The sequence below is a fragment of the Echinops telfairi genome, unplaced genomic scaffold (genome assembly GCF_000313985.2).
Source record: "Echinops telfairi isolate 266 unplaced genomic scaffold, ASM31398v2 ScPeMD7_7468;HRSCAF=8506_0, whole genome shotgun sequence".
NCBI lineage: Eukaryota > Metazoa > Chordata > Mammalia > Afrosoricida > Tenrecidae > Echinops > Echinops telfairi.
In genome coordinates, this window is record NW_022111369.1 from 12,189,782 (window position 1) to 12,199,407 (window position 9,626).

Consider the following 9,626-nt stretch of genomic DNA (forward strand, 5'->3'; position numbering starts at 1 on the left):
AAACATGGGTGAAGGGAAACAACGGCCAGTGTAAGATATGAAAATAATAATAATAATTTAAAATTTATCAAGGATTCATTTGGGTGGGAGGGTGGGGGGAGGGAGGAAAAAATGAGCTGATACCAAGGGCGCAAGTAGAAAGATGAAAAAGATGATGGGTTTTCAAAGACTGATGGCAATGTATGTACAAATGTGCTTGACACAGTGGATGTATGGATTTGTATAAGAGCTGTACAGGCCTCCAATAAAATGATTAATAAAAAAAAGTCCAATCACAACAGTGAGAGGATCTGCTGGGCCAGCTAAAATCAAGGTAGAGAGATACAAGGATATAGTGTGTGTTTGGGGGGGTTTCAAAGGAGTAATCTTGAGAGATCATCTCCAAGGACATAATAGGTCAATCATAGGAGTTATTGAAAGAGGTTTTAAGAAACTTGAAAACTGCGTTGGTAAGAAAAAGACTACAAATGTACACTAAGGAACTTTTTGTATCACAAAAATGCACCTGCTCATTTTTTACGGGTAGTAAGGGCTGCCCCAGGAGACTTTCAGTGGGAAATCTTACCTCACCCACTCTACATCCCTAATTTGGCCCTTCAGACATCTTGTTTCTCATACTCAACATTAAAAGAGACAGGACAAAGTCCCTGAGGATGCTGACTTAGCTTGTAAATATGTTGACATGTAAATCTACGAGGGCAGAGTTCTGGAATGAGTGAGAGAGATGGAACTTCCACCTTCAGACCCATGTGGAGGATATGCGAGAACTAATAGTTTCACATCTTAGTTTAATAACGGTTTCTATGATTTTGCAGCAAGACTTTTTGACCTTTTAAGCTCACTCATTTATTACACCTTTGATGATTTATGTTTACAGCAAAGATATGTTTGACATTAGTTTCTGTATAAAGGGTGAAGTATAGACTGTGGTACCTATTTTTCCATTTGGATTATTCTAGGACCATATGTTGAAAAGACTGAACCTTCTCCATGGAATTTCCTCTGCAGATTGGTCACAAATCAATTCACTGTGTTTGTGAGGATCTATTTCTGGATTCTCTATTCTCTTCCAGTGATCTATACATCATGTCATCAATGTCATATGATCTTGATTATTGTAATTAATGTAATTAGGTAGTGAGTTTTCCAATTTTGTTTTTATCTTTCAGAATTGTTTGGCTGTGCAAAAATTTTTACACTCAATTTGCTGGTAGTTGGAGTCATGTTGGGGTTTTATTTGAGTTGAATCTATAAATTACATAGAAAATAATTGATATTTAATAGTATGTAGTCTTACAACACGTGGACTTATCATATATCTCCAATTATTTTAGACCTTTGATTTCTTCCATCGGTGTTTTCTAATGTTTATCACATGTTCTCGCGGCTGGTGACTCGATCCTGATTCATGATGAGCACATAAGACAGAGTGGAACTGCTCCACACGGCTGCCGAGGCTGTAAATCTTTCTGGCAGCAGAAAATGTTACCTCTCCCTGAGGAGAAGCTGGGGAGTTTGATTTGCCAGCCTGTGGTTAGCAATCTAAGGCTTAATCCTCTACACTGCCAAGACTCAGACTTTTAGCATATAAGCTCTGAAATTTGTTTTTAAAAGATTTATTCCTAAATGTTTCATTTTTTTATGCCCATGTAGCTGGTATCCTTAAAATTTTCAAATTGTACCTCCTCATAGAAAGTAGAAGTATACTACAAAAATTTGTGGGAAAATAAAATTAAAAGACAATGAAAACTTTTCATGACCTTTTGAGACTTCCTTCCTCTGGCTTGAGCTATATTTAATTTTTTATAGTAATCATCTAGCTTTGTAGCTGCATAGATTCTTGGAGAATCATTTTCAGGCACAGACACTTTTAATTTATCGTTTGTAAGCGCTCTTTTTTTTCCCTTTTAATTTCATTTTTGCTTCAGTTAAATTGTGGTGATTAGGAGAAATGAGAGAGCCATTTTTGCTTTGTTCCATATTTTGAGGAGAGTAAATGAAGTTTTCCATTCTTGTCTATGATGTTTACTTTTTTCTATTTTAGAGGCGCTTTATCAGACAAAAACATTTCCTATATTCTTACTTTGTTGAGTATCCTCTTGTGTTGTTTGAATGACTGACTCTTGACTCATGAGCAGGTTCCACATGAACACAGCGGATTGTTCTTGAATTTCCATTCTTCTCAATGTTGTCCATAGCTGGTAATAATCCATACAATCCAATGCCTTTGCATAGTCAAAAAAGCACGTAGACATTTTTCTAGTATTTCCTGATTTGATACAAGATGTGATGTCAGCAATGATATCCCTTTTTCCATATCCTCTTCTGAATCCGGCCTGAACTTCTGGCAGATCCCTGTCAATGCACAGTGGCAACCACTTCAGCAAAATTTTACTTGCAAACAATATTAGTGATGTTATTTTTTAATTTTATTTTATTAGGGTTTCTTACAGCTATTATAATAATCCATACATATATTCATTTTGTCAAACATATCTTTACATATGTTGTCATCATCTTTTTCAAAACATTTTCTTTCTACTTGAGCCACTGGCATCAGCTCCTCATTTTTCCTCCTTCCTCCCCCACTCCCTCCCTCTCCCTGCCCCCTTAATAATTTATAAATTATTCTTTTTTTTTCGTGTTTTACACAGACCACTGTCTCATTTCACCCACTTTTCTGCTGTCTGTGCCCCTGGGATGGAGGCCATATGTCGATCATTGTGATCAGTTCCCCCTTACTTCACCTCACCCTTACCCTCCTAGTATCGCTGCTCCCCTTATTGGTCCTGAGGGGTTTATCTGTTCTGGATCCCTATGTTTCAAGCTCTTATGTGTATCAGTACACAATGTCTGGTCTAGTCAGATTGGTAAGATAGAATTGGGGTCATGGTAGGGGGGTTGGTGGGAGGAAGCTTAAAGAACTAGAGGAAGGTTATGTGTTTCATCTGTGCTATTCTTCCTTGTGACTGTTCTGACTGGGAGGTGTCCAATTGACTACTGATGGGCTTTGGGTCTCCTCTCTGCCCTCCTCCTCATTCCCATTGGTATGCTTTTGTTTTGTTTTGTGTGGGGTCTTTGATGCCTGATACCTGATCCCATCGACACGTCATGATCACACAGGCTGGTGTGCTTCTCCCATGTGAGTTTTGTTGCTTCTCAGCTAGACGGCCGCTGGTTTATCTTCAAGACTTTAAGTTCCCAGATACTATATATTTTGATAGCCGGGCATCATCAGCTTTCTCCACCACATTTTTGAGCCTTCTGTTGTTGGGTCACCTTGCTTTGGAATGGGTACAAATATGGTTCTCTTCTAGTCAAGTGGCCAAGTGTCTGTCTTTACATTTTCTTGGCATAGACAGTGAGTGGCCCCAGTGCTTTCAAGGCTTAATCCATGTACTTAAACATGTCAGTTGATTTTTAATTCCTGTTACTGTTGTTAGGTACCCCTGAGTCGGTTCCAAATCCTGTACAACAGAACAAAGCACGGCTGGGTCTTGTGCATCCTGACAATTGTTGTTTGAGCCCATTATAGCAGCCACTGTGTCAATCAGTCTTGTTGGGGGAGGGGTCTTCCTCTTTTTTTTGCTGCTCATCTACTTTACCAAATATAATATCCTTCTCTAGGGACTGGTTTCCCTCAATAATATGTCCAAAATACTTGAGACCTAGTTTTGGTATCCGTGCTTCTAAGGAGCATCTGGCTGTACTTCTTCCAAGACAGATGTTTGTTCTTTTGGCAATCTATGGTAATACCCACACTTCTCCAGCACCAGTATTCAATCACATCTCTTTTTGTCCATCTTCCTTATTCAATGTACAACTCTCACATGCATATGGGGCAATTGAAAATACCATCGATTGGGTCAGGTGCACCGTAATCCTCAAGGTAACATTCTTGGTTTTCAATACTTTAAAAAGGTCTTGTACTGCAGATTAACACAATGCAATACATTATTTGATCTCTGGTGCTTCCATGAACATTAATTATGGATTTGAACAAGAGAAAGTATTTAATAATTTATTTTTAAAAATATCATTTTATTGGGGGCTCGTACAATTCTTATCACAATCCATACATACATCTATTGTGTCAAGCACATTTGTACATTTGTTGCCATCATCATTCTCAAAACACATGCTTTCTACTTGAGCCCTTAATATCAGCTCCTCATTTCCCCTCCCCCCTCCCTCATGAACCTTTCATAATTCATAAATTATTATTATTTTGTTATATCTTACACTGTCCGATGTCTCCCTTCACCCTTTTCTGTTGTCCATCCCCCAGGGAGGAGGTTATATGTAGATCCTTGTAATTGGTTCCCCTTTCTTCCCCACCTTCCCTCCACCCTCCGGGTATCACCACTTTCACCACTGGTCCTGAAGGGGTCATCTGTCCTGGATTCCCTGTGTTTCCAGTTCCTATCTGCACCAACGTACATCCTCTGGTTTAGCCAGATTTGTAAGGTAGAATTGGGATCATGATAGTGGGGGTGGGGGGTGGGGAGGGAAGCATTTAAGAACTAGAGGAAAGTTATATGTTTCATCGTTGCTACCCTGCACCCTAATATTTAAGAATTTCAATGTTTTCTCCAATCATCAAGATGTTACCCATTGGTCTATTTTTGAGGATTTTTCTTTATGTTCATTTGTAACCCATATTGAAGGTGGCACTCTTGGATCTTCATCATCAAGGACTTCAAGCCCTTCTTACTTTCAGCAAGCAAATTTGTGTCATGTACATTTCAAAGGTTGTTAATGCTTTATGTTTATTTTGTGAAAGCCTTCTTTCAATCCTGATGCTTCATTCTTTTTCTTATAATCCAACTTCTTTGTACCTTTCTCAGCATACAGATTGAATAAACATAGTGAGAGAATACAACCTTGACACACACCTTGATTTTAAATCATGCAGTAGTACTGTGTTCTGTTCATATAGCTGCCTCTTGTTCTAGGGACAGGTTTTCCATGAGCATTTGCCTGTAATTTTAACTACATTTTTTCTATAATTTGCACATTCCATTAGATAGCTTTTCTTTGGAATGAAGACAAATATTAATCTCTTCCAATCAACTAGCAAAATACCTAGCTTCCAAATATCACACCTCTTAACATAGAGGAGTGAGTTCCTCCAGTGTTCAATCAACATGTTTAAACATTTCAATCAGCATTCCCTCAATCCCAGAGTCTTGTTTTCAGCTAATGAATTCCATGCAGCTTGGTCCTTCAGTCCCAAAAACTTTCACTGGTTTTTAGTCATATGCTACTTCTTAAAATGGATGAATGTCAATGCAGCTGTTTTGGGGGTTTGTTTTTTGGTTGGTTTTTTTTTTTTGTACATTGACTTTGTGTATTCTTTCTATCTTCTTTTATGCTTCTTATGAAATCTTGCAAAATTCTATCATGTGCTCTTCAGCTTAGTTTCTGGCACCAAGGCCATATTGCTTTTATTCCTCTTTGTTTGCAATGTGCAATCAATCACCAATAACATATTTGATCAATTGCAGACTGAAGATAGTGGTAGATTTCTACAGGTTATTCATTTCTAGTCTTAGTGATTGGTGCATCAATTTGAGTAGTGTTTGTATCAACTGGATTTCCTTGTATGTGGACAGGTATTATCCTATTACAGACAGCACTGATCTTGAAATGTTCTTTTCAAGGATATATGTGATGCTGTTTCTCTCTAGTTTGTCTTTACTGGTATTGTAAATCATATGACTGTATGATTCAAATTAGTCAATACCAGTCCATTTCTGCTCATGAATGCCTTGTCTATTGATGTTTATGCGGTCTCTTTCATTTTTTATTCCAATTTTTGTAGATTCATACTTCACACATTCCAAGTTCCAATTAATAGATGTCTTAAGTTGTTTCTTCTCATTATGAGTTGTTCCCAAATAAAGATCTGGAAGGGTTTACTCCACCCAAATCACATGGCTGACCCTCCTTTGAGAAGGCAACTTTTCCTCATTTATGTTTTGAGTGGCTTCCAACCTGAAGGGTCCATCTTCTGGCCCTCTATCTGACAATAGTCTTCTGCTATTTACAAGATTTTCTGTGGCTAATTACTCTGAAATGGACAGTCTATTCCTTCTTCATAATCTCTTCTTAGTTTGGAAGCTCTTCTGAAACCTGTTTACTGTGGATAACCCTGCTGGAATTTGAAATAACAGTGGCATAGTTTTCAGCATCACAAACACACAAGCCACCACAGTGCATCAAACTGACAGGTAAGTGACAGAACATCCACTTAATCCGAAGAAACATTTTTAATGTATGTAACAGGGGGGCACTACTAGGAGAAGTGTGCATAAGGATTTTATACTTTCACCATATACACTCATTTTGTATGTGGAACAAATAACTTGAGATGTTGGACTACACAGAGAACACAGCATGAGGATCAGCAGATGGCTCATTACCCATCTGCGACATGTAGATGACATACTCTTGCTTGTGAAAAGTGAAAAGGGTCTGAAGCACTTAATTATGAAAAAGGAAGATACAACCTTCAGTATGGATAACACCTCAACACTCAGAAATGAAAATTCCCACTCACAGACCAATAAAGAACATTATTATACATGATGAAGAAATTAAAGCTGTCAATAATATAAATTTACTTGGATCCACAATAAATACCCTTGGAAGCAGCAATGAAACAATCAAAGACAGATTGCTTTTGACAAATCTGCTACAAGAGATTTATTCCTGCCCCCCCCCCCGCACCTCAGGGGGGATGAACAACAGAAATGTGGGTAAAGGGAGACAGTGGTTGATGTAAGTTATGAAAATAATAAGAGTTTATAATATATCAAGGGGTCATGAAGGTGGTATACCAAAAGAGGAGCTGATACCAAGGGCTCAAATAGAAAGTAAATGTTTAGGAAATGATGATGACAACATATGTACAAATGTGCTTGTTACAATTAATGTATGGAATGTTATAAGATTTGCAAGAACCTCCAATAAAATGATGACTTTTTTTTTTAAGGCAAAAAATAAATAAATAAAGATACATCTGATCTGCTAGGATTGGGTTTGGGTTTTTCCTTTTCTTTCTCATGTCTCTGGTTCAGACTGGTACCCAGGTGAGAACTTAGCATGATAAAGGGATGTGTGGGATTGCCCCAGTGATTGTTTCAGAGAAATAAGTACCTTCATCAGCTATGGCAGAAGAAACACTGATTTATTTTAATTTTTTAAGGTAAACTTTTAACTAGGAGGAATACAAAACATTTTAACTTGCCTCACATGCATGTGAAAGCTGGATAATGACTAAGACTAAATGATGCCTTAATGCAATAGTGTTGGAGAGGAATACTGAATAGACCATTGTCTGTAAGAAGAACAAATGAAGCTCTTTTAGGAAAAGTACAGTTAGAATGGTCTTTGGAAATGAAAATTGTGAAACTTTGTCTCCTGCACTTTTGGCAAGATTTTAAGGGGCACCAGTCCTGGAAAAAGATAGCAAGCTTAGTAAATTATGGACTCAAATATAGTATCAATAACCAAGCTGACATAGGATGGAACACTGATTTATTCTGTTGTTAATAGTGTCTCTTTGAGTTGGAACTAGATAAATGACACACCAACAGAACAATTTTTTTCATAATGTACCCTCTTACCCAACCTAGAATACAAAAGTTCATTATCTATTCCTTCCTTACTGATCAAGTCTTACTAATTTTATCTTCATCTCTGAAAATATCCTTTGTTATTTTTTAAACGAAATTTCTTCAATAGCATTCTAATTTTCTCTCTGCCTTTAGACTGCAATGTCACCAAATTTAATCACTGAAATAGTTGTGAGATATATTGGAACTTAAATGAACAAATCCAAATGTATCCCTACATTTTTCTTTCCTTCCAGACCTTAAAGTCAACAAACAACACAAACAAACCTAGCACATTAAATTTTCATGATGCAAATCTTCCTGTCTTGTCTCACTCCATTTTTATTATGTCTTATACTCCAGCCATATTAACTTATGTGTATATACTTGTGCATAAGCCGAGTTTTTTAGAACATTTTTAATGCTGTTTTTGTGGTGAAATTGGGTGCCTCAGCTGCTTTTCCGGTCGGTTTATACTCGAATATATTGGTACTTGCAAAGAATCTCCGACCCTCATCCTTCAATCCTCATCTGAAATATTATTGTCTCTCTCTCTCTCTCTCTCTCATTTTTGTTCCATATATTTGAAATGAATTTGTTTGTTACTAAAGACTCCAAGTCCATTTTAGTTTTACTTTTCCTCCCTTCCACCCCACTTTTCCTCCCACCCCCTCCCCCCATTTTTTTAAGCCACTGAGACCAACATTTAGGTCTGAGGGATAAGGAATCTGGGGGTATTTGTTTTTTTTTTGTTTTTAAAGAAGCACGCTGTATATAGTTACACAGCCCATTTCAACAAATGAAATAGAAAGCAATATGCCACTAAATCCTTCATAATTGTGGTTCTCTTTCTTTTTTTGTCTTCCACATCCTTCCTTCCTCTCTCTTCAATATCCTACCCCTCCCCTCTCCCTGTTCCTGCCCGCCCCTGGCTTCTTCAGAGTCATCAAAGCTTTGTCTTTTGGTGTATGAAACATTTCTTTTTTGTTGTTTTTCTTTATCATAACCATGTTATTACATATTTACCTTTGTAAGACTGACTGTTTACAATGCATAATGTTCTCTAGTTTTGTCCATATCTGTGGTATTTAAGTTCTCAGTGTTTTTTTATTGATGCATAATATTTCATTGTATGAACATACCAGAGTTTGCTTATTATCCATTCCTCTATCATTGGGGTTTTGGGTTGTTTCCATTGTTGTTACTATCATGGAAACTGCTGCAATAAATATAGGTGCACATATGTCTGTTTGTGTTTTATTCTTTATTTCTTTAGGGTATGTACAGAAAGAGAGTTGGCTGGATCATAAGGCATTTGCATTTGCAGAAATATTATTGTCGCATATGAATTACTTTTACTCCATTACATTTTAACGCATATGTATATGCGTTAGTACTTTATCTAAGAGCTGGTGTCTCAGTGGCTAAGTAGTCACTGCTAACTGGAAGATCAGAAACACACTAGCCACTCCATGGAAGAAAGACCACAGAATTGAAAACCCTGAAGGGCATCTCTAGTCTGTCTTATAAGGTTAGTGTGAGTGTATTAGGGGCAATTAGTTTGTCTTCCTTTTTTAAGGTGGGAAGGGGTTCACTGTATATATCGTGTTTTAATTGTTTTCTATTTGGTATATTACCACTATTAAACTGTGATAGGAAATGTAATTTCATTATCTACTCATTCCTTCCTTCACCCATTAGGTATATGTCCATGATAAATATTTAATAAATCATGCTTAGAATGAAAAACAGATTAAGTGAAAGAAAAAATAATTTTGCCAGGATTTGGAACCACATATTCTATTTTAAAATAACACACTGAGTCTATTTTACTTAGAATAGTAGTTAGCTACTGCCTTATACATCATTCAGTAAAAAGTAGGTTTTACTTTGTAAATGAATAAAATAAGGTTTCTTTTTATTTTATTTTTAGTCATTTTGACTATTAAAACAACTGTTCTGATGTCTTGTATGAATACCCCACAAGGATTCGCAGGAAAAGTCTTT